The sequence below is a fragment of the Schistocerca piceifrons genome, chromosome 5 (genome assembly GCF_021461385.2).
Source record: "Schistocerca piceifrons isolate TAMUIC-IGC-003096 chromosome 5, iqSchPice1.1, whole genome shotgun sequence".
NCBI classification, from domain to species: domain Eukaryota; kingdom Metazoa; phylum Arthropoda; class Insecta; order Orthoptera; family Acrididae; genus Schistocerca; species Schistocerca piceifrons.
In genome coordinates, this window is record NC_060142.1 from 421,352,900 (window position 1) to 421,379,118 (window position 26,219).

Sequence of the window (26,219 nt, forward strand, 5' to 3'; positions counted from 1 at the left end):
ACACTCAGTTAAAATATGCCGTATCGACAACTGTGTCCCACATGTCTGACACGTTGGTGGCTCCTCACGACGTAACAGAAAACCATGTGTCAAAGGACAATGTCCTATTCTAAGCCGTGTAAGGGCTACTTCCTCAGCGCGTCGTTGTCGGAAGGAGGTGAGCCATGGTCGGACAGAATCCTTCACCGCTCGCAACTTATTATCCCTCTCGTCCAGCCACTGAGCCTCCCACCAACGCATGACCTTCCGAGTCACGAAAGACATAATGGCCTGCAGGGGGACGGAACAGCGAGCAGGAGGTGGGATGGAGCAAGCCTCCTTGGCAGCCGCATCTGCAAGTTCATTTCCAGGAATCCCTATGTGCCCTGGAACCCAGCAGAAAATCACATCCTTACCCTGCTGTTGCAAGAGCAGGAGTGCGTCCTGCACCTCTTGCACCATCCGATCTGCTGGGTACATTTGTTGAAGAGCGTGTAGAGCACTTTGGGAATCGGAGCAGATGATGAATTTCGTGCCACGATGTCGGCGCATATGCTCTAATGCTTGCAGAATGGCAAACAGTTCTGCATAGTAAACTGAGAACTGCTCTGGGAGCCCTATCCGATGGACAGTATCGGGAAACACAGCAGAGCAGCCCATAAAATCCCCCTGTTTAGAACCATCCGTGTAAACAGTAGTAAAATCGGAATGGCGTTCTAAAATCTCAGTAAGTTTAATTTTAAAAAGGTGGTCCGGGATACAATACTTCCTGTAAGCAGCCAGATCAAGAAGTAATCTTGGCCTTTGTAGTCGCCAGGGAGATCCCCTACTCCATCCCTGGTGGAGGACCTTAATGCCCTCCAGGTGTACCGACTCGAGATTCTCCTTTGCACGGAAGCCAAACGGCTTTGTTGCCGCCGGACGGTGGCGAAAGAGACGTGCCAGCGCCGGCTGGGAAAAAGTGTCGGACGCCAATGAAAGGGGAGTGGACTTGGTCCTGTACGCGTGCCGTACCACGAGGAGAAGACGCCGAATGGACAGCGGAGGCTTTCCAGCCTCGACACACAGACTAGCAACCGGACTCGTGCGATAAGCCCCCGTTGAAAGCCTAATACCCTCATGGTGAATCACATCCAACATTGTGAGGTAGGAAGGTCTTGCAGAGCCATAAGCTTGACATCCGTATTCCAGTCGAGGTCGCACAAAGGCCTTATAAAGTTGGAGCAGACGTGCCCTGTCAGCGCCCCAGGATCTATGACTGACGCATCTAAGGACGTTTAAAGCCTTGAAACAGCGGACCTTTAGATCCTTTAAGTGTGGCTACCATGTGAGCTTCTCATCAAAAAGAAGCCCGAGATATTTCACTTTTTCCATAAAGGGGAGAACAGTGTCTCCTAGTTTTAAAACAGGGAGATGAAAAAGAGAACGGGAACGGTTAAAATCTACACAAATGGTCTTCTCCAAAGAGAATTTAAAGCCCGTGGTCTTAGACCATTTCTCCAATCGCACGAGTGTCAGCTGTAATTGGCGTGTAGCAGCTGTGACGGAGGAAGACGAACAGAAAATGGAGAAATCGTCCACAAACAAGGAGCACTGCACGGGCCGTCGTACTGTGGACGCAATACTATTGATGGCAATTGCGAAAGCTGTCACACTGAGGACACTTCCTTGAGGGACACCGTTCTCCTGCTTAAAACGGTCAGACAGGACATTCCCAACCTTATACGTAAAATACCTGTCTGACAGAAAGGATCGGATGAGTGTGGGTAAACGCCCACGGAAACCCCACTCATAAAGCTGCCGCAAAATGGTATGCCTCCAGGTAGTATCGTACGCCTTCTCCAGGTCGAAGAAAACCCCGATAAGGTGTTGCTTACGTAGGAAAGCATCTTGTATCGCTGTTTCGAGTAGGATCAGGTTATCTAGGGTGGCATGATATCTCCTGAATCCACACTGGCAGCGGGTAAGTAAGGATCTAGATTCGAGAACCCACACCAGGCGCCTATTGACCATACGCTCAAATGTCTTTCCGACGCAGCTCGTGAGACTAATGCTAAGGTAGCTACTGGGTTCGGTCCGATCCTTCCCTGGTTTTAAAAGCGGAATTAAAATCGATTCTTTCCACGAACTAGGAAAGTCGCCTGTCTTCCAAATTTCATTAAAAAGTTGAAGGAGGACTTCCTTTGACCGCAGATCCAACTGCTGCAGCAGGCTATACGATATCAGGTCTGGACCAGGTGCGGTATCCCGAGATACGGACAGTGCAGAGTCCAACTCCCACAAAGAGAAAGGCTGGTTGTATTCCTCAGTGTTCTGTGAACGGAAATCAAAACCAGCCCTCTCCTGTGTACCCCGATAGCGCAGAAATTCTGGGTCCTGGCTAGAATCGGCTGTAATAGTTTGAAAAGATTCTGCCAACGCCCGGGCGATGTCTCTCGGAGATGTTAGGAGACACCCCCGCTCACGTATAGCGGCTAGTGGCGGTCGAGAGTATTGCCTTGAGATCCTCTTAATGGCTTCCCATACTTTGCTTGAAGATGTGGACCTATTGATGGAGTTCAGGACCTCACGCCAAGACCTCCGTTTACTCTCCCTAACGATTTTCCTCGCCCGCGCCCGTGCTATCCGGAAAGTTGTCAGATGCGCAGCAGTGGGGCACCGACGGAATCTCCTCAAAGCCGCCCGCCTGTCTCTGATGGCGGTACGACAGTCGTCAGTCCACCAAGGGACAGGCTGCCTCACAGGTGTTCCCTTTGACTTTGGTATGGATACATCAGCGGCATGGTGCATCACCGCCGTAATGTGATCCACCCAATCCTGGACGCCTTCACACCGTTCAAAAACAGCCAACTGCCGGTAGAGCGTCCAGTTTCCCTTCCGGAACAACCATTTCGGCGGCTGTGCGACACGACCCATTTCAACTGGCAGATGGAGCCAGATAGGGTAATGGTCGCTGCCATGAAGGTCGTCATCGACGACCCACTGAGCAATGTCCGCAAGCACAGGCGAACAAATAGAGAGGTCTATGGCAGAAGACGAACCTGAAGCGGTGCTAAAATGCGTGGCCTGACCTGTGTTCAGCAGTATGACGTCGGAAGTCCTGAGCAACTGCTCAATCATCTGGCCTCTGGGGCAGGTTTTGTTGGAACCCCATAATGCATTATGAGCATTTAAGTCTCCTAAAATGAGAAAGGGACGGGGTAGCTGATCAATGAGCTGTGCGAGGGCTTCACTGTCAATGAGCTCAGCGGGTGGTAAATACAAGGAGCACACTGTAACATGAACCTGGGCCAGGATCCGAGCTGCAACCGCTTGTAGCGTCGTGGTTAAGGTCACAGGTGAGGAGTGGAATGTGTCCTTAATGAACACTGCCACCCCACCCTGAGCCCTATTACCAGTCAGGTCGTCTTTCCTGTACATGTGATATCCCGTAAGTACAGGCGTGTCAGTCTCTTTAAAATGTGTCTCTTGCAAAGAGATGCAAATGGGGTTTGCCTGTACTAACAGCCGCAATTCCGCAAGGCGAGGTCTGACTCCATTCAGATTCCACTGAAGTATGGGAGCCATATCAGCGTTTCGGTTTAGATTTCCCCCCGTCTTTGCGCCGAGCTGGTGAGGCACTTGTAGAGCGAGTGGCAGCAGAGGGGCTGCCAGGTTCTGGGGAAGAGGTATCAAAATCCATGACGATGTCCTCCTCATCTGTCAGGGATGCCATGATGACATCCGATGGTGCCTTTGGCAGATGTGACGTCAAACGCCGTGCCCCTTTCCCTGGTCCCGTTTTCTTTGTGGAAGCTGGGGATGGGGGAAGTGGAGAGGCACTCTGTTTCTGGAGGGCCTTCGAAGGCTTCACTGGAGCTTTCTCTGCAATAGCGGTGGGTGCAGGCGGAGCAGCCTGAATAGCTATATCGTTAGTGGGAGTGCTCTGGCAGGTACAAAAACAGGTACAGGTATTGGTGGAGGATACTGCGACGCTGGCCATGGTCTGCGTCGAAGCGTCTACTCGCGACGCACGGTTGTGCACCAAGGAGGCACAGGATGTGGCAAAGACAGGGGGTTTTGTAGCCCTATACTCTTTTTTGGCTTCCGCATAAGGTAGCCTCTTTGTCACCTTGATCTCCTGAATTTTTCGTTCTTCCGCAAAGACGGGGCAGTCTCTGCTCCAGACGGGATGGCTCCCGGAGCAGTTTATACACAGCGCTGGAGATGTGCAGTTGGTCCCAGCTTCATGAGCTGCCTTGCCACAGATACCGCAGGTTGGTTCACCCCCACAACTCATTGTCGTATGGCCAAATCGCTGACATTTGAAACAGCGCATAGGGTTAGGTATATAAGGCCGAACCCTAAGTCTGAGGAAACCAGCCAGAACGTATTCAGGTAAGACAGGCGAATTGAAAGTCACAATGAAAGTGGCAGATTTCTCAGTGACTCCATTATTTCTACGTGTCCTTTGTTCCACGTCTACAATCCCCTGTGTTGCCCATTCTTGCTTCAGCTCGTCGACATCGATATCCATTAAATCACGGCAGGTGACAACGCCTTTACTGGAGTTGAGGGAATTGTGCAACTCGACAGTAATATCATACTCGCCTAACTTGGGTGACTTCCGAAGCAGCTCCACTTGCGATGCCCTAGTAGTCTCAACTAACAGGGTACCATACCTCAGGCGTTTGATAGATTTCAGTGTACCTGCGAGTCCTTCTAAACCTTTATGTATGTAGAAAGGAGACACTTTTTCAAATGAGCCCTCCTTCCTCTTAATCACGATGAAAACATTGTCATTTACGACTCCATGAGCCCTGTTACTCTTTTCCATCTGCATATCTGGAGGACTAGCCTCCCTCTTGCGCTTGACTGATTGCGAAGTTGGTGAAGGGAAATACGTGGTTGCCATGTGCGTCCCACGAGCAGCTAGGGAACGAAACGTCAGCCCAGACAGAGCCCCGCATGCCTGAGTAAGCCTTATACAACTGAGGTGCGGCAGGTTCCTCAGAGGTCGCCCGCTAGCGACTGTTCCACCTCAACAGCCATGCATCTTATCGGCGCGCAGCACACCTTAAGATTGAGGGGTTTGTTAGAGAGGTATGTACCATCCTCGCGATCCAGGCAATCAAGCCAAGATCCCCGGTCCCTGCGACACACAACGTTCCACCGTTGCGCCACACGGTGGTCGCTGAAGCATGCCCAGAGCTTACGGTGTCAGAGGACTGGCAGCGCACACCAGTCCCCAGCTCGGGGATCCCGGGTTCGCCAAGCCCGTACCCAGCACATAAATGCTGAGTCCCCTGAGGGGAAATTGCTTAGAGAACATAATTTTGTTCATTACATCTTTCTATTAAGATATTATCCGTGACTATCTATAAACAATTAGTTGGGAAGTTTATGGTAGGAATGAAGCTGAAAGATAGTTTTACTGACTGTAATAAATTCTGATGGAAAGAGGTTTTAAGAAAATGTACATTACAATCACCAGAATACACTACTGATGTGTTTTTTATGTTAAACAGACCCCATAAAGCCTGATTGATTTATGAACAGATTAAAGTCACCTGTACGTGCTCAGTATACGCCTAATGTTATTAAGGGTTTATTGTTAGATTATACTTCTGCCACACATGTTTCCATATGCTGCTCAAGACAAAATTTATGAATGTTTACGTTCTTAAAGTTACGACAACTCCTATTAAACGTACCAACTCCTCCTTTCCACATTTCTGCTCTACTAAAGTGAAATACTAACTTACATAATGTAACAACGCATCTATACCAGTGGTCAATGACCACCTCGCCATTGCACATGACCACCTTCCCTTGTCGCCACGCCTCTGCACATTTCAGTTGTCGCAACTGGTCAACCAGAACACCTTTGTGAGACAAGATTATCAGGTAAAATTTCCGTATAACAGTTGAGGTCTCTGGAAAGACTCTGAATGAATATGAATATTGCAAAATTATACCCCTCAACACAATTAATTATCATTTAACAATAACCAACTTCCCTTAGCTTGTAAAGTCGTTTGAGAGCATCGCCTGCCTAAATTAACCTTCAGTAAATCAACATGCTTATAAAGTAGATGCTATGCTAAAGTGGAAGAGGGAAGGATTGTACGGCAGCCACTCATTTGGAGGGTGTAGGGATGAATTACTTAAAATTTTTAGTTCGAAATAAATTCGCTGAATGCCAATGGCTTGAGATCATGTTTGATACATAGATATGCTACCTATTAGTGACTTATGAAAATCTGTGCCGTACAGGGACTAGAACACGGATTTTCTGCTTATTGCGAGTGGTCACCTTAACCACTTTAGCTTACGTTCATGACTTAACGGTCTCAGATCTTCTCTGTATTCCCACACCAGTGAGGACAAGGCTGTAATGAATCGAAAACCATGGCATTATCGTCTTGTGCCCAACTTCTCATGTAATTAGCTACTTGCGTATGTGGATGAAAAGACATTAATGACGATTGACAAACAACCTGGCGGGGGTCCTTGCCGCTCTTTGGGGGATGGCAACCACTTACGCGTGTTTCCACGCGGAAGGGAAAGTCCCAGAGCAGAGGATGCTGTTGAAGATGTCCACCAGAGACTGGTGTACGTCTGGCGGTAAAAGTCTCAACAGGCAGTTGGTGACACCATCGGTGCCACCTGCCTTCTTGGGGTTGAGGTGACGGGGCTGCATGTCGACTTCTGCAGCCGTGATTTCCCCTATCGTGTCGTCCTCCTCACGCGCAGTGAGGAAAACCGGTAGGCGGTCTTCCACTAGGTGGACGTGGTCGGCATCGAACACGCCAGTGGCGGGTTGGAAATTTTCCGCTAACGTGTCCGCGAAGATGCTGGCTTTCGTATCCGGTTCGCAGACAACGTTCGCACCCACGTGGAGGGACGGGACTCGCTGGTGACGGCGAAGGAAGCGCCTGGCCGTCCGCCAAGCACTGTCATCTGTCGTCGTAAGGGTAGCCACAAGGCCCGCCCAGTCACGATTCCGGTGATTATCTATGGCGGCCCGAATCTCGCGCCGCGCCCTGTGGAGGCGGCACTTCGTCTAGGGCAACCGCGTGAGCTGGCACTCCCGAAAGAGGCGATTTTTGTGTGTGATCGCCTCCAAGATGTGCGGCGGGACTTGGCGCGACATTTCTCGCGCCTGGGAGTGGTCGCCTTTGCTGCACCGAGAGTGTGTCGGGTGAAGAAGGCCAATGCTGCATCGGCCCCTTGTACATCCGGATCGGGCGCACCTTCGAGGCGATCTAAGATCTCGGCACGAAATCTGGCCTCATCTATGCCGCGGAAGTTGCGGTGGTCGGTCAGCATAGAGGCACCAATGACGTCCATGTCGAAGACCACCGGAAGGTGGTCGGACGACATGGCGCATCTAACGGTGGCAGACGTGAAGTGCCCGACACCTTTCATTACGGCGACTTCGAGCACGTAATGCTGGCCGCGATGGGGGAAGACGGTGTGGTCGTAGGGTCCCAGTACTATCGCGCCATGCCGCTGTGTGGCGCAAAGGAGGCGGCGGCCGCTGGCTTTGGTGATGCGGGAGTTCCATTGCGTGTGCTTGGCATGGCAGTCACCCGCAATGAAGATCTTCCCGCGCAGGGCGTCGAAGTCAGCCTCCTGGAGCAGTCCCCTCGGTGGCCTGTAGGCCGCAACGAAGGTGATAACCCCCGCCGTAGTGGTAACAGCCATCCCAGTGGCCTCCACCGCAGTGAGGGGCGGTAGCTGGACTTGGTGATGTTTGAGGGACGCCTTGACATAGATGGCCGTCCCACCACCGTGGGTCAACCAGACGGTGCGGTAGCACCGATAGTTGGCGGCCTTGACATGAATTCCCGGCTTCAGGAACGTCTCGCACACGAGGCAAATGTCAATTGCCTGGTCGCGCAAGAACGCCCTTAATTCCCCTTGCTGGGGGGCCAAGCTGTTCGCGTTGAAGGTGCAAACGGTGAGGCCACGGATGTGGTGATTATCCATGGCGGGGAGAAGTAGCAAGACGGCCTGGAGGGCCGTCGTGACCGCGGTGACGAGCACCGGGAGTTGCTCTAGCAGGTGGCTCAACGACGGCAAGAGCGATCGGAGCCCATTGGCGACGGGAGCCAAGGGGGCGGCGGGAGCCGCTGGGGCGGCCTCCGCCACGGGGGGGGGGGGGGGGGGGGCTTGTTGCAACCGCTCCGAAAAGACTGCCGTGCAACATCGGCAGCTAGTTGCACTGGCGGCGCAGCAGAAGTTACCGGCTGCTGCCGGAGCAGTGTGTCGGCGGCAGACCGTTGCGCAGCGTCAGGGGTGGCCCGGCCCGCGCGCCGGCGACGCCTGCATGTGGCGGCATCCCGCGCGCCAGGCGTGCGTGCGACGGTTGCCAGCCGCCCCGGCGAAGCCGCGGACGGCGCAGTCGGCTGCTGCCTCTCCCAGCGGCCAGCTCCGATTGCTGGGTGGAGCAGGCAGACGGTCCGCCCTTGGTGGTGGCAGCAGAGTTGGTGGACGGGTGAACTTTACGAGAAGGAGCAGCCCTGTCCCGTTGGTTGTTTCGGCCCCGTTTGAAGGCCTAACAGCCTCTGTAACTGACGACTTGCAGCCCGCCGCAGTTGCAGCACGTCGGTTTTTCTTCTCGGATGAGCCCGCAGGATTTGCTCTCGTGCTGTCCCGCGCACTTTGTGCAGCGGGGCAGCATGGAGCAGTAGCGGGAGATGTGGTCCTGCCTTTGGCATGAGAAGCACTGGGCCCTCTTGCCTTTGGCCCAAAGTGGTTCCACCTCGACCTTGACATGGCCGACCCGCTGTACCTGGAAAATCTTCCGGTTTTCCAGGTTGTCAACGAGGAACCTAGTACAGCGAAATATCTCGGTGAGTTCGAGGGGACTTCATCAGGCCGGTGGACCGGATGCCCAAGCCCATGTCCTCGAGCTCCTCGCGGAGGTAGTCAGCGCCACCGTGAGGGGAAGGTGGCGGAATACCACCTTCAGAAGTTTGAGCGGCTCGGAAGGGTGCGTGTAGCACGGGAGGCCATCCGTGCAGATGGTGTGCATCACCACGCGGTACTCTTCAGTGGACGTCACTGTGGCCTTGTAGAGGTCACGGCCGGCGGCCTTGACAATAGTGGTCGTGGCCACCATGTCAAGTTTCTGCTGGAAATCCTTGTAGACGCCGTCCCATTGGTCGACGATAGGCGGCGGGGGCGGCGCCAGAGGCGCGTCGTCGTCCTCCGTCGCGTCTACGCTGGAGCCCGCAAACGTGTTGGCGGTCGGCACCGGCTGCGTTTGCTGCAGCGCAGCAGCCCTGGCGGTGTGACGCCTGGGTGGGGCAACAAAGCCTGGAGGCAGCAGGCGAACGAGGGGTTCGCTGCGACTCCGTTGTCGGTCTCGGGTTGGCGGTGCTCCGGGAGGAGCCCGCAACCGTCTTCATAGCCTCTGTGGTGGAGGCGCGGGGGCCCCTAGATGCCTTCTTCCGCGCTCTCCCGGTGTCAGAGGTAAGGGAGGAGTTGTCGGAATCGTCGTGCGTCACAGCCTGGCGCTTTCTGGGCGCGCGGGCATGGTCAGGGTCAACGTCGCGACGCTCTGCCTCGCCCATCGCCTCAGCAAGATTTGCTCCGGCAGTTCGATGGCCTCCATCTCTGTGGCCTTTGCAACTGACTGTGCCCCCGTCCAGACCGCAGGTTTTCTTCTAGCGCAGGACGGGGCATCAACTAGCGCAGGCACGGGCTCCTCGTGTGTCTCTGGGGCACATAGACCACTTGGGAGGTCGAGTCCGCGGCGCAACACCCGCCGAAGCCGCCGCCGCCGGGCCCGCAAACTCTTGCAGTGCGACCGGCGAGGCTCCCGGTGTCACTCCCGGCTCTTGCTGCCTCGTGTGCGGTAGTGCAGCAGCCTTCTGAATATTGCAGAAGGCGAGTATGGCCCAGTCATCGTCTTCTCGGCCAAGGTAGGAGCCCCCGTGAGGGAGCTTGTTCATAATAATGACCGCTCGGTCACGAGAGTGCAAGTCAGGAGTAAAAGAGTCATCCTTGTCATAGTCAGGAGTCGGTAGCTGGTTCGTCATAGGTGGGGGGTCGGATGGGCCGCCACGGCATCAGCTCAGTCGCCTGAGCTGGCCCCGACGGACGACGATCCACCACACCCTTCGCATGTAAAGACACCTCTCCCATCGACATCTCGAGCAGCACTGTGCGTTTCTGTCACTGCCTCTCAGGTGATATTTATACATGGGCGCAGCGGACGGTCGAAGGAAACACCTGCCTTCATCTGCTGTATGTCCCGGTAGCAGTATCTAAATGGCCTTTCTCGGGCACATAATAACACTGTTGTATATCAGTTTACAATCTTCGTAATTTTTATACGAGTGGAGTTAAGTTGCCTTTAATTACAGAAAACGTTTTAGCTCGATTGCATTTAAACTTTGTCGGTTAGAAATTTTAGAACGAAACCGACGGTACAACATGGCCTCTGAACTACAGCTTTAAGAGACCTTGTATTGATTGGTATTTACATCGAAGTCTTGACACTTGTTATAGCTTTATTATTTAATGTATTTAATCAAGTGCTGTAATCAGAACTTCCTATCATTAATAAAACTTATATTTAATCTATTAAAAGTATGGACGTTTATGTTCCAGATTTTATTTTCATTAAATTACTTGAAAACTATTAGGGGGAGCTTAATGGGATCATATAGTTGATGTTTTTATATCACACTGAAGCTTAGTACAATTTTCATATTTCTGATCTAATATTTAGTGCCTTAAATTTTTCGTAATAACCCTGATTTCAACCAGAATATTGTTCTGATCCAGTAGAAACTTGATTGTGACCTACATTTGCACATCCTGAACAATTTTAGGCTTTCTAGCTTTATTGTTTAGCGCCCTTGTTTGTTATTTAAAACAATGGATTTAGGGAAACATATTCATCTGATTACTCTGAGATTTAATAGTGTAACATTGGTATACTGAAGAATACATTGACAAACTTCGGAAAGCTACTTTAATTTCATTTTTAGATTATGGCGCAATACCTCGTATGCTACGCACAGGCGCGTTATGCTGACGTGGCACTAGTAGCAGTGAACTGGGATAAGACCCGGCACACTCGCTGGCCGCCGGCCGGGATGGCCGAGCAGTTCTAGGTGCGTCAGTCTGGAACCGCGCTACCGCTACGGTCGCAGGTTCGAATCCTGCCTCGGGCATGGATGTGGGTGATGTCCTTAGGTTAGTTAGGTTTAAGTAGTTCTAAGTTCTAGGGGACTGATGACCTCAGAAGTTAAGTCACGTAGTGCTCAGAGCCATTTTTGAAACTCGCTGGCCTCTGTATCTCTCAAATGACACAGCGCTTGTTTCGCCACAGTTTGTCTGATGAAGAATGTATGAGTAGAACTGAGGAGCGTAACATAGCACGAATGAAATTATTTCAGAGAAGAACTAGAGGAAACCTGAACGAATATAAAGAGAAGCACGATGTAACTAAGAGGGTTTGCAGACAGATGAAAAGTGCAGTAGAAAAGAAAAAAATTGGAAGAAACTGAACAGTTAGGAGAAGAGAAGCAAGTCCGTGAGATGTATCAAAAGGTTATAGAAGAAAAGGCTGGGTATCAGGCAGGAACAAATATATGTAATAGTGAAGTAGGGGATTTGATAGGAGAGAGTAATGAAATACTTTACAGATGGGCAGAATACTTCCAAGACTTACTAAACCCGTAAGTAGAAGGACTAGAACAAGAAGAACTGATAGAAATAACTTATTATGGACCAGAGGTCTTCACACCAGAACCCACACTGGAGGACGTGATACAAGCCATGAAGACCTTAAAAAACAATGAGTCACCTGGAGAAGATCAGATCCAGGAGGAATTTGTCAAATATGGTGGGAAAACACTGTGGAAAGCAATACATAAAATAATAGTGAGCACTGGGCAGGAGGAGAGCATGCCAATAGAGTGGAAAACTACTATTATGTGGCCCACACATAAAAAAGGAGATAAATGAAACTGCCAGCACTATCGAGCGATCTACATGCTAAATACTACGTAGAAAGTATTCTCCAAGGTCCTAGCTAGCAGGCTTACTCACTATGTGGAAGAGAGAATTGGAGACTATCAGAGTGGCCTTAGAGGAAATAGGTCAACAACCGACCAAATATTCACATCGCCATACTAACAGAAAAATGTTATGAACATCAAATAAACATACACCAGCTTTATATGGATTTCAAACGAGCCTAGGACAGTCTCTCAAGAGCGGTATTGCGGAATGTAATGGAAGAGACTGGAATACCTAAGAAGCTCGTTAAATTTACTTTGGTGACCTTCAGTGGACAAACTGCAAAGTAAAAATACGTGGTGAAATCTTCAGCGGTGTGGAAGTGAAGAAGAGACTAAGACAAGGTGACAATATCTTCTCACTACTGTTCCACATATGCCTAAAAAAAGTCATTAGTCAGATAGGGTTACATAGAGGAGGAACCATTTAATCGTTCACTGCAGCACCTAGCCTACGCAGACAATGTGGCATGACTCGCACGAAAGACTGCTGTGCTGGCCGATGCCTATCAACAACTGAAGAGAGGCACAAGGGAACTTGGCCTGGTAGTCAACGTCGAAAAGGCCAAATATATGGCAATGACCGACTAGCGAAACCTACCAAAGCTCAGTACAGCGGTCAAGCAGTTTGAAAGAGTGGGAGACTTCAAGTACCTCGGATTGACCACCGCAGAAACAAATGACATCAGCAGCGAGGTGAAAACTAGAAGAACAGCAGGTAACAGATACTACTTTATCGCACTACCCATGCTTAGGAACTCGCTTCTATCACGAAAATCCAAAATTCTTATCTACAAAACAATTATAAGACCAGATACTATGTATGACGCCGAGACGTGGACCATGGCTGCAGAAGAGGAAAGGATACTTGGTATTTGGGAAAGAAAGGTTCTGCGTAAAATATATGGCCCAATGTGCGGTCAAGAAGATTGGCGCATCCGTGTGAATGTAGAATTAGAAAAACTTTTTGAAGAACCTGACATAGTCGCCACTACTAAAATAAAGACTGCGGTGGGTAGCACACGTGGTCAGAATGGAGGAAGATAGAACATGTTAGAAGATTTTTGGTGGCAAGGCTGGAGCAGACGACAGAAGGGACGTCCTAGAAAGAAATGGATGGACGGAACTGAAGAACATATGAAACAGCTGGGTGTTAGAGGATGGAGATGGAAAGCCATGGATCGGGTAGAATGGCAGGACATTGTGAGGCAGGCCAAGGCCCTTCAAGGGCTGTAGAGCCGAGGAGTAAGACTAAGTATATAAGATTGTTATAACTTACTATTTATACATATGTTTAAGAGAATATGAGTGATGTGTGCCTTTGTAATAATAAAGGATCTTGACCAGTGCTAAAATTTTCTGTTTTGAAGAGCGCGCCGCAGTGCGTAGCGTAAAGCAGTCGCCTTCCGTTTCTGGCGGTGGCGCCACTGTGGCAATCGCAGCTTTGGTGTCTCCCTCTGGTGGGAAAGGGGAAAAGTTGCCTGTTCACGTGCATTTAAGGGGCGCTATGAGCTCGGCAAGGGGGTCAGTCTGTCAGTCACGCGAGTCTGGTCAGTTGGTCAGCCGGGTCAGTGTGGGGCAGTCAGTGTCTGTCTGTTGTCCGGAGTGTAAGTATGTGTTAGGCCGCCAGTCTGCTCGAGTTTGTTCAGGCAATGGTCATTGGCGGTCGGATCGATCGGTTGGTCTGTCGCGCACTGGGACACAAGATGACTTGTCCGTCTTGAGCGTCGGTGCATGTGAGGTCTCCACGTCAGTCCAGTGGGCCGAGCCGTTTAGCGAGGGGTAGTGGCTACGCGGCCGACGCGAGAGCAACAGGAGTCAACCAACGACGTCGGTCTGGCCGGTGCGAGCTGCGACGCCGTGAGACGGGAGATCGCCGAGCCTTCATGCGTCCGTTGAAGCGGCTGGCAGCGGACGGTTCGGAAGAGCGTTTTGGGGGTGCTGCGCCAGGTCTTCGCCAGAAATCGCGGTTTATTAGAAGTTAAGTGATTCGTGATGTGTCGTTTCATTTACTTGTCAAATTCTGCTACTTTTCTTGGTCAGTCTCTCGTCACCAGCTTGCTCGTCTATCTCTCGTCCACATTTGTTAGGCAGTTAGTGTGTGTCTGTCTGTCTGTCGGTCTGCCGTACGTTAATAGCTGCCTCTGTCATGTTTGTCAGATTCGGTGTTAACGAATTTATTGCTTAAGGTGTAAAGGCCGAATTCCTGAAATATGTTTTTATCTTGCCTATCATCTTGAGAGGCGGTATATGTGTAATGTAGAGCATGTTTGTACATTTTATGTAAGACTGCATTTCATGGCTTTTTATTTAAGTGGTCATTTTAGTATATAAAGTTGCCACCCTTCCACCGTAAGAGTTTTCTTTTAAAAACAAGTTGCACTTTCGGTGGCAAGTAATTCTTTTTTTTTTTTTTTTTTTTTTTTAATGTGAGTGTTTTGTACCATTACCATCCCTCCTACGGGATGCATAGTTTATGTGTTTGTGTGAGTTGTTAAAATTTTTAGTTTAAAGTAATCTGGTGTGTTGCAGATTTGCACCAGTGTAGCCTTTCAGAGGTTGTTGTGAGCAGTCGTGACTGCGGCCGTGTTAAAAGAGAGCGGCAAGCTTCTCAGCCCGAAAGCTCATACTGTAAAAAAAATTGTTATTTCTGTCTCTGAATAAATTGTAACTTTCTGATTATAATTTTTAAATCTTGGGTTTTTAGGAATAAAATTTAATTTGTTTTCATCAGTTACCCACTGGCAACTACTTCCACGCTCACATAGTGTGATTAAATGTGTTAATGTTCTTGGTCAATCGTTAGTAAATAAAGTAAATTCTTAAGAAAAGGTTTTGAAAGTAAATCCGTGATTCAAACCTAAATACATGAATTATGGTATATAAATGGAAATGTCGTGTGACTAGGGCCTCCCGTCGGTTAGACCGTTCGCCTGGTGCAGGTCTTTCGATTTGGCGCCCTGCGCGTCGATGAGGATGAAATGATTATGATTAGGACAACACAACACCCAGTCCCTGAGCGGAGAAATTCTCCGACCCAGCCGGGAATCGAACCCGGGCCCTTAGGATTGACAGTCTGTCACGCTGACCACTCAGCCACCGGGGTGGACAGCACGTGTAACAGAAATTTCTAAAATGTAGTATTACTTTAAATTAGTTTCATAATTTCACCATAATTTATGGTGAATAATTTCACCATAATTTATGGTGAAATTATGAAATTAATTTAAAGTAATACTACATTTTAGAAATTTCTGTTATACGTGCTGTACATTTCGTTATGTTTTTGGAAACATCCACAGGAAACTGGTCAATTGTATGTCTTACAGAACGTGTTAATTTTTTCCCATTTTTGCAAGCGTAAGCAGTATTCTGCCATTGGGTCACGCTCTTGTAGCATGAGCTGCACGTTTTCCTGCTACCACTCTTCCGTCACCTCATATTCATTCAGCAAGTATTTAGGCTTACAGCTGAAAGGTCTTGGCAAGTTTGTGTTTTTGGAAACATCCACAGGAAACTGGTCAATTGTATGTCTTACAGAACGTGTTAATTTTTTCCCATTTTTGCAAGCGTAAGCAGTATTCTACTATTGGGTCACGCTCTTGTAGCATGAGCTGCACGTTTTCCTGCTACCACTCTTCCGCCACCTCATATTCATTCAGCAAGTATTTAGGCTTACAGCTGAAAGGTCTTGGCAAGTTTGTATCCAACGTAGATGTCTTATATAGAAAAGGCAAGACTTCTCGCCTACTCTAAAATATTGTACTGCTTTGTATGGCTTAAGGCCCCGGAACACGACGCTTCACTCTTTCCTATCTGGTCAACTCACAAAGAAAGAGGCTGTCGTGAGACTTCCATGAAGCCCTGGCTTAGGTTGTGAAAGAGCGATTAAGATAAATGGAAATACTATTGAAGGTTCATTGTTAAGTAAAATCCACAGTTATTTCAATCTTTACTACTTCGTAGATGGCTGAATCTAGCAACTGTATACCCAGAGGTGAGTTTATATATAGTGAAAACACCGACTGACAGTAATTAACTAACAGCGTATTAATCGTTACTCTCAACTGTTGTCATGAATACAAACTTTATTTTGCGATATAGATCCCCTTATTACAGCAAAACCTAATGTAAAAAAGTATGTTCATTCTTTGTAGTACCAGTCTGGGTTCTTAGACAATAGACACAATTCTGATGTATATTCTACCTCGAAATTAGCTTCGGCACCTTTGTCCGCCACAAGCCATCCAGAATACGGACACAGCAATGTTTAGGGAAGGACATACTATTCTGCTGGATATCAGCTCATTTTGGAATTTGGACTAGTGAAGTTGAGAATGTTGCTGCCATGTGATCCACGTAACATCTACTCTTTCGCATTGTGTCATCTCTGTTCTTTCGAGGACCTCGCACTTGTGTCACAGAATCATCATACATCTTCAATAAAGAAAGAGGCTGAGAAAACACCTTGGCATCGGTGAAGACGACGGAGTATCTCGATTTGGCCGCAGAGGGAAACCCAAGTGTTGCCAAGCAGTCTGTGCACTGGACCATGTCCACGGATGTATATACTCCTTTTTCACTGAATATATTTGGCTGTGCTGTCTGTTGGTCTGTACCCCACGATTTCGACAAATGCACCCAGTTTTTTAATAAAAGAACAATTGATGAAGGTGTTCCCTCATTTGGTGGAAAAACTCAAAATGTTAATCGCCTATTTAATTTTTGTTAGTCACCGTTCCTCATTTTGCGCATTACTAGACATGGCTAAACCTTTTGTGTACTTATGTTTGTAGGATTTTTACTTTATTGATTAAAATTAATTTGCTTTCACCATATATTAATTTAATTACTGTTAAAAACAGTCTTGACCACAATTTATTTAATAAGGTGATCGGTTTCGACCACTACTGTGGTCATCTTCAGACCATTGAGTAGGAACCTCTTTGTTGGAGAATCACTAGTGATTCTCCAACAAATAGGTTCCTACTCAATGGTCTGAAGATGACCACAGTAGTGGTCGAAACCGGTCACCTTATTAAATAAATTGTGTTCAAGACTGTTTTTAATAGTAATTATTTATAAGACATTGATCACTGCTGTTTCCATAATGCATTCAAAAGTAATATATTAATTTACCTGAGATGTTACACGCCGACAGTCGTCTGCCAATAAAACAAACAACAACCGATAAGGGAAACAAAATTTTCGTTTCGTTATGTGTAGACAAGAATTACGTTCCAAAAGGAGATTTTCACTCTGCAGCGGAGTTCGAGTTCGAGTCTGGGTCCGGCACACAGTTTTAATCTTGCAGGAAGTTTCCTGAATTACGTTAGATGAATGGTTCTCTGGTTGTTCAAATGGTTCAAATGGCTCTGAGCACTATGTGCCTTAACATCTGAGGTCATCAGTCCCCTAGACTTAGAAATACTTAAACCTAACTAACCTGAGGACATCACACACATCCATGCCCGAGGCAGGATTCGATCCTGCGACCGTAGCTGTCGCGCGGTTGCAGACTGAAGCGCCTAGAGCCACCCGGCTCTCTGGTTGTGTCTGATATGTTACACTAGGTCATAATTCAATAAAAGTTTCTAAATCAAATACATCCTAAGTTAGATTATAACCGTATTCTGTATTTCAAGTGGGACTAAGAAATACGGGATGAAACTTTGTTACAACGGTAATTATACGAAATTCTATCAAAGTTTGAGATGTAATTCTATATGCATTGTAGAGAATGTCCTGAAGGCAGTGCCAACTCATTAGAGCGATGGATGATACACAGTATCTCTTCGGAAGTAGTTTAGCGAACTTGATGTAAGCCAACCATATTCCAGATAGAATGAAACGCAGCGACTAAAGAATGAAATAAACAAGCAGAACGTCACAAATAAAGTGTAAATGGAATGCATCTAAAGTATGTCGAAAGAACATGAATAGCGTACGAACTGTGGCATGAGTACAATATTACATGAATACCACCGTGTTCTCAGGTCTTACTAACACGTTACATAACGTTTCAGCAATTAATTTTCTACAGCTAATATCTGTCGTATTTCTCTGAAATCTTGACAAATTGCCAGTTACTTTTCCTGGACATCTTCATACAAATTCTTTCGCAAAACATTTCCCAGTCATCCACCTTAAATATATACAAGAAATTTAAAAAACTAAAGCTCCACGTATGACATAACACTTAGGTGTGCACAGCAGCACAAAAATCTGCAGTGATAAGGTATTGTGCAGGCGAATTTGGCAATAAAAACAAGGCTAACGGTATAGAACTTGTTTTGATGAACGTGTGGTGTGTGAGGAGCACTCGTCATTCAGAGATGGTAGGTGGGAATTAACAGTAATCGCCTGCAATGTCACAAAATCAGAGGAAAACCAAAATTTTCGCAAGCTGACTTTGCAGTCGGGAATTATTGCTAGAGACTGTGCTCCTATCCAACAGAATGAAACACTTTCCCTTCCTGTTGGAGGATGATGGAGCAGATAAAAAGATTGCTCTCGACTTACAAATTTAGGTAATATATACATCCATGATACAAACAGATCAAGCTACTGAAATGTTTATTAGACAGAGGTGATCACAATTTGGTCCATATTCCTCGATTTCAACACTCCCATTAGTATCTTCAGAAATTTATCCGGAGGGGATTGGGGGCAAGACTCTAAAATCCCCATTTTTATGGAAGGAGAGCAAAAATTCTTGCTCCCAAACACTACAGTGCGATTCCTTACATGCTAACAGTACAAAAATTTCTGTAACAAAATTTCGTTGTATCTGTATTTCCAGTAGGAAAAGGACATCATAGGAAGGTATTCTAGCAGCACTGTAATGAAATGCATGATGGGTATCTTGCTTAAGTATTGCGTAACTGTGCTGGTCAGTCGTTGCAATGGGTAGCGATTTGCTTTAGAATACTCGAGTGCGAGGGTCCGTTTACTGGTCTGGGTATAATTTTTTTTTACAAATATTAATATGCCCAATAACCTGTGGCATACACTGTTTCTTAAATAGTACATATACTACAGCTTTTTTAACGTCAAACGTAAAGCAGCGTGCTTCGTACGCTGAGGGGTAAATAGATGCTGGTGTCAGACTGTGGATCCCAGGGCAAACACTGCAAACAGTTACAAATCACTTTTACTGACTTCACGACGTTGTGAGACAGGCATGACTCTCCCCGTTCGTTGGCCCGCGCTGGGGCTGATTAATGGCCAGCGTGTCCCCCTCGGAACTGCTGAGCTGGTGCCCTGAGCTACTGAGGCCAGCAGCCTTCGGAGACCACGGCCGTTGATGTCAGCGTCGCTATGTGTTGTACCGCAACGGCATTCTACTTGGGAAACGGCCTCTCGGCTCCGCACGCGGCTGTGCATTAGGTTCAACCTGCTGCCCTCAGACAGGAGTCGGTAGGCAGTTGGTGATGTGTGCCAAGTCCCACTACTAACTCAGCGGCGGTGGTGCAGGCACGGACGGGAGGGGCACCAAGTTCCATGGAGTGCAGTCTTGAATCCAAGGCTGCTACTGCTGGAACCTAGTCGTCTCTCTGTCCGGCGTCACTCTGGCAGCGTGGTGGTGCTACCACTGTGTGGTGCCATTTACCGATGAACTCGACTATCCTTACTTCACAGTCCACTGATGCATCTGTTGTAGTGACACACATGTCACCACACTGGCGGCTACCGACTCACGGCTAATAATGCAACCCTCTACTGTGGCTTCCACGCTACATCTCCTTACGTTTGTTGAAGTCTTAATTTCCTGTCCAAAGACTGGGTCGCAGCACTACAGTAACATTTATTTTTCAGACGTTTCAGAAATATTCATGAAGAACAGTAATCAGTTAAAAATAAAGTACCTTTCAAAGGACAGAAATAATTACATAGCTTATCAGCATCATGATGTTAAATGTACATAATACATTGAAGAGAAATGTTGTAAATGCGCTACCTGTGACTGCTCGTGTTTCACAAAACAAACATAGTTTTCAGAGTAGATTCTCACAAAGACCTTCCTGATTCTCCAAACATTTAGCGATTGCTGGGATCATGCTTCTCTGAACTCTTCACAGCAGAGCTGCAATCACAGTTGCAAAAACAGCATGAAAGAATGTTTCCAGTTCTTCCTCATTCATCTGTAGAATAGAATAAAGAAGACTTTGGTAATTACCTGTGAAACGGTTTACTGGACCTTCTGGTGACGTAATACACTAAAGAAATGCAATTGACATGAAAATAGTAAACATGATAATTGGTACTATACTGTCAAACGCAGGACAATATACTGGAAACTGGGTTCCGAAGAAGTTGATGAAATAAAGTTACGTAATACGTTTAAACGATGCGCCTACTTGATCTGAATGGTAGCAGTGTGTGTGTTTCTCAACAATGTGTGCGAATTTGACAAACAATTTTGTCATACGTTCTGGACTTGGAACTTCCTAAGGCACTTAGAAACACTACGTATACTGGTTAGCTGGCAGCTGATTTGATGGTTTTGGACGCTCGTGTGCGTTATCAATAGGAAGAAAATTAACTGGCCTCTGTCGAACAGCAGAAGTGTTGACTAGTTTTTCTTAAATCCTGAAAGTGAAGAAACATTGACAGTCCTGCTGCTTGCGAGACATCCGAGTTTTTGCTCTCTCGTAAAGATAAATTATTTAGATGGTAATAATAGTTTAGTACAAATTACTCATTAAATATGTGTATCAGTGTGTTTTTTAAACTTGTTATTAAATGTATCACTTTCTTTTACGTATTAGTCCAGAAAATGTGAAAAGATCGTAAGGTCGGTTTGTAATAGCATATTTGTTTACGTTTTGGCAAATTAATATAGAGAATTCCTCCTTTCATGGGGGTGACCGTAGTGGGGAACTGAATGAGGAACTCAACGAGGCTCTCCTATGGAACTGTACGCTTTGCAAAAGAGACAAGAGAATCGCTAAGCGGGAGGCAAAGATTTGTTCCCTTCAGACTGCATTAGATCACGCGAAATTTGAAACAGGTAAGTCGAAGGGGGAAAGAATCTTGGAAATCGGTTAAGATAATAAGTAATGGTCAAACGGAGAACAGCTCTTCAACTTTATCTGCATTTGAGCTAACAGTAACGAATAAATTTGATTTCTTACCTGAAATAGGAGGGGAAGAGGGTCACCCAGCTGTAGGTCACAGTAGGGTGCAGCTGACTTTTAGCAAAGGAACTCAGTGTAGGTCGGTACCGAAAGAGAGTAGGAAGAAAAGAGTCTTGCTGGTAATTAGTAGGCATGGGAGGGACGGGGAGGTGGGATGCCTAGGCCAGATGGTTCAGGAGAAATCAGGGTCATCCTTAGCCAGATGGCAGAGGACCTTGGGAATTTGTGCAGAGGTTTTGACAAAGCGGATCAGTTTTTATAGTTGGTGAAAACAGGGGACAGCCTGGCTAAGAAGAGTAATTACGGCATTAGGGGTGACCTGGTCGAAATACACTACTGGCCATTAAAATTGTAACACCACGAAGATGACATGCTACGGATGCGAAATTTAAGCGACAGGAAGAAGATGCTGTGATATGCAAATGATTAGCTTTCCAGAGCATTCACACAAGGTTGGCGCAAGTGGTGACACTTTCAATGTGCTGACATGAGGAAAGTTTCCAACTGATTTCTCATACACAAACCGCAGTTGACCGGCGTTGCCTGGTGAAACGTTGTTGTGACGCCTTGTGTAAGGAGGAGAAATGCGTACCACCACGTTTCCGACTTTGATAAAGGTTGGATTGTAGCCTATCGCGATTGCGGTTTATCGTATCGCGACATTGCTGCTCGCGTTGGTCGATATCCAATGACTGCTAGCAGAATATGGAATCGGTGGGTTCATGAGGGAATACGGAATGCTGTGCTGGATCCCAAAGGCCTCGTATCACTAGCAGTCGAGATGACAAGCATCTTATGCGCATGGCTGTAACGGATCGTGCAGCCACGTCTCAATGCCTGAGTCAACAGATGGGGACGTTTGCAAGACAACAAACATCTGCACGAACAGATCGACGACGTTTGCAGCAGCATGGACTATCAGCTCGGAGACCATGGCTGCAGTTACCCTTGGCGCTGCATCACAGACAGGAGCGCCTGCGATGGTGTACTCAACGCCGAACCTGGGTGCACGAATGGCAGAACGTCACTTTTTCGGATGAATTCAGGTTCTGTTTACGGCATCATGATGGTCGCATCCGTGTTCGGCGTCATCGTGGTGAACACACATTGGAAGCGTGTATTCGTCATCGCCATACTGGCGTATCACCCGGCGTGATGGTATGGGGTGGCATTGGTTACACGTCTCGGTCACCTCTTGTTCGCATTGATGGCACTTTAAACAGTGGACGTTACATTTCACATGTGTTACCACACATGGCTCTACCCTTCATTCGATCCCTGCAAAACCCTACATTTCAGCAGGATAATGCAAGATCGCATGTTGCAGGTCCTGTACGGACCTTTCTGGATACAGAAAATGTTGGCTGCTGCCCTGGCCAGCACATTCTCCAGATCTCTCACCAGTTGGAGACGTCTGCTCAATGGTGGCCGAGCAACTGGCTCGTCACAGTACGCCAGTCACTACTCTTGATGAACTATGGTATCGTGTTGAAGCTGCATGGGCAGCTGTACCTGTACAAGCCATCCAAACTCTGTTTGACTCAATGCCCAGGCGTATCAAGGCCGTTATTATGGCCAGAGGTGGTTGTTCTGGGTACTGATTTCTCAGGATCTATTCACCCAAATTGTGTGAAAATGTAATCACATATCAGTTTTAGCATAATATATTTGTCCAATGAATACCCGTTTATCATCTGCATTTCTTCTTGGTGTAGCAATTTTAATGGCCAGTAGTGTAGAAGCAGCAACTACACACACAAATATGGGCTTTGTAAAGGTCCTGCAGCGCCATGACCAGCCGTGGATGAACACTACTGTGAGCTGTGTAAACACAGAGTTGGGCAAGCTGCTGCTAACTGAAACGAAATCTCATATGAGTGCAACTGGGAGATGGGAATGTAGTAGACATGGCCTACACCTGAGTAGGAGAGGGAAACATAGGTTGGCTGAGCTCCTTTCAAATAATATATTATCACACATAGCAAGAACCCCATGATTACTGGTGTCAGAGTGATACTTTTTTTATGTTAGAATCAGGACTCTGGCATATTGTTTTGAAAGAAGTGAAAATAACAGAAGAGCCAAAACAAATGCTTAATAATTCGGAGAAAAGTAAGATTAGCTTATTTCATCAGATTATTAGAGGACTGAGTAATAAGCTAGAAGAGCTTGTTGTCTGTTTGGAAAATTTAGAAAGCTCTGAAAAGATAGACATCATGTGCCTGTTTGAGCACCACATAATTACGGGGTTTGATAAGTTACATATAGAAGATTACACTATTGCAGCTTACTCATGCAGAAATAACATAGCAAAAGGAAGAGTTGTTACATAGAAGTTCAAAAACATTGAGACAAGTAGATTTTGTAGTGATGAACACACAGAAATGTGTGATGTGAATTAATTCTCAAAAATAGTTCACTTTTACTTGTAGCCATACAAAGATTCCCACTGGGAAATTTTGAACTACTTATGAGGATTCTGGATTTCTTACTGTACTATCTATCAGAGAGCAGCAAGCAGTTAACAGTCTGTGGTGACTTCAATGTAGATTTTTCAACGGATTCTGAATGGAAAAATGATATGGAAACTTTATTTGGAGCCTACTATTTGGTCTCAGTAATTAACTTTACAACATGTTTGGATAAAGACAGTCAGACCCTGATTGATTATGTTTTCTTTGGTGAAGCTCACAGTAAGAAAATACTGCTTAGCCAGTATCAAATGCTCTCTCTGATCGTGATTCACAGTTAGTGAGGATAAAAACATAGCACCTTGCAGTATAGATACTCCTCAGCGAAAATGAATTGGAATTATTAATGACCCAGGACAAATATTTTTGAGAAGTTTACAGGAGATAACATAGGATGTAATCTGCAATGAACCAAATGCTAAACATAAAATTTAATCTATTCCATGATAAATTCTTATCATTACTTGAATATAAGTTTCTGCATAAGCTAATCAGAAAGGACACTAAACAGCCCTGTAAAAAAACCATGGATCACTAGAGGGATTAAAGTATTTTATGAAATGTAAAGGGAAATGTTTCTTATGGGAAGAACGAATAGGTATCCTGTAGTAATTGCACACTACAAAAACTACTCAAAATTACTAAGAAAACTTGTTAAAAATGTCAGTACTTCCAACAACAGACTCATGGCTGTATGGAATGTGGTGAAATGAGAGACAGGACAAGCAGCCACAGAACAAGACAACCATCAGTACTGAAATGAATTGAAGATCTATAAATGATGAGTAAGAGATAGAAAATGCATTTAACAATGATTTCTTAAATATAGCAGGAAGCGGAGAAACAAACAGTTCAAGAGCATAATCACAGAAATGTTTTGAAAATGTAGCTTTCATAAATATCAGTCATATGAATATATCACCAACTTCTTCTCAAATTAAGAAAATTATACATTTTCTCGAAAGTAAACGTTCATCTTTTTTGGTGGTGTTTCCCCGAGTACTAAAATTTGTTCTCATGTAATAAGTCCAGTCTTATCTGAAATGTGTAATATATCACTAACAGAAGGCTTTTTTCCAGGGAGACTGAAAAATGACATTGTTAAACCCCTCTTTAAGAAAGAAGATAAGAGATATTCAATAACTACCGACCTGTTCCACTGCTGACATCATTTTCTAAAATTTTTGAGAATATGATGTACTCTCACTTTAATAGCAATAGTATTATTAGTAATTCACAGTTTGGGTCTCAAAAGGGTTGCTCTACTGAGAATGCCATTACATGTTCACTCTTCACGTTATCGAGTATTAAATAATAAAATAGTAGTGACTGGTAATTTCTCCGACCTCTCTAAGGCATTTGCCAGTGTGAATCACACTATTCTCCAAGATAAACTGACATTTTATGGCATTAATGGTAGAACCAACCAATGGATAACATCATATGCAATCAAAAGAATATAGGGAGTTGTACTTAATAATACAAGCAATATAGTCCAGGGACATAATTCTCATTTGGCATAAATCACGTATATCTTAGGTTCACTACCGTTCCTCACATATGTAAACGATCTTTGTCTAGTATACAACAAGCAGAACTAGTTCTTTTGGAGATGACAGAAGTATTGTAATCAATCCAAGTATATGAAAAAGCCACAGAAGGAATGGTAAAAAGTTCTTAAAAGTATCATTGAGCGGTTTTCTGCGAATGATCTCAGCCTTAATTTTAAAAAGACACAACATATTCAGTTTTGCATATCTAGAGGTAGTACACCAATGAGAATTGTAATACATGGCGAGGAAATAATAAATACGGTGGGAACTTCAAAATTCTTCAGGGACCATGTTGATGAGAATTTAAACTGGAAAAAACACATTTTGAAACCCCTAAAATAACTTCGTTCAGCCACGTTTGTGCTTCGAATCAGCAAGTTGAAGTATTTCGCATGGATTCATTCAGTAATGTAATATGGAATAATGTTCTGCAGTAACTCATCTTAAAAAGAGAAAGTCTTCATTGCGCAAAAAGGTGCACTACGAATAACATGTGGTGCTCACCCACAAGCATCTGGTAGACATCTTTTTGAGGAACTGGTCATTCTGACTACTGCTTCACAGTATATTTATTCCCTCATGTAGTTTGTTGTAAGTAATCGACTACAGTTCAAAAGGAACAATGAGGTACATAATTAAAAGACAAGAAGGAAAAATGACATTAATTACTCCACATTAAGGTTGTATTTAGCGCGGAAAGGGTGCAAAGTTATGCAACATAATTTTTTTTCACTTACCCAGTGATATAAAATTTCTGACAGACAGCAAAGAAAAATTTGATAACGAACTGAGACTGTTCCTCCTTCACAGCTCCTTCTATTCTGAACCGGAATTTGTATTACTGTACCGTGTAAAAGGTGATGGGAGAATTACATACCCACATCTTCATATATTTTTTTCTTTTTGCATAAAAAATCTTACAAATGTTTAGAATGTAACCGTATGTACAAGGTAATTTGCGATGTGATTATAAAGTCAAGCATTTTACCTCATTACGACCTGTGGTGCAAAATTATCAGTGGAACTTGTAACTAAGAAACTAACATAAATAAA